Raw genomic sequence first — 534 nt, forward strand, 5'->3', positions numbered from 1 at the left:
AACTGTTTTTTTATATCACTAAACAAAGATGCTACGATGGTTTACATATAGATAAAGACACCCAGTATAGAAATATACATAAAGAATAAATATAAATACTCAGTATAGAAATACAGAAATACCGAAATATACATCCAACGATAGGCTTTTGAACGGACATAGGAAAAGTCTATACGTGGCATTTTGAAAGGCTACTCGAAAGCACTTGAGCATTGGCCATTTTACTTAAGCCAATTTTTACGCCTAATTTAAGAAAACTTTCGATCAGCAGACGGCATTACGGCTCACAATAATTACTACATATATTTTTTTTCGTGATGTAGAATCAATCTGCATAAACATTTCTCCTATTTTATTATATGTTATTTGCGGGATTATCATTTCCATCTGTTAAATCGTAAAGATGTGTGCAGCTCACCTAATATCTCTCAGTCATGGCTGTCTGTATGATCTTGTCAAAATCATATTTTATTTTAATCAAATACATTTGACAAGTGAATCTGTAATGGCAATGTATTCAAGATTTCCTGTCTG

The sequence above is a fragment of the Penaeus monodon genome, chromosome 23 (assembly GCF_015228065.2).
Source record: "Penaeus monodon isolate SGIC_2016 chromosome 23, NSTDA_Pmon_1, whole genome shotgun sequence".
Taxonomy (NCBI): domain Eukaryota; kingdom Metazoa; phylum Arthropoda; class Malacostraca; order Decapoda; family Penaeidae; genus Penaeus; species Penaeus monodon.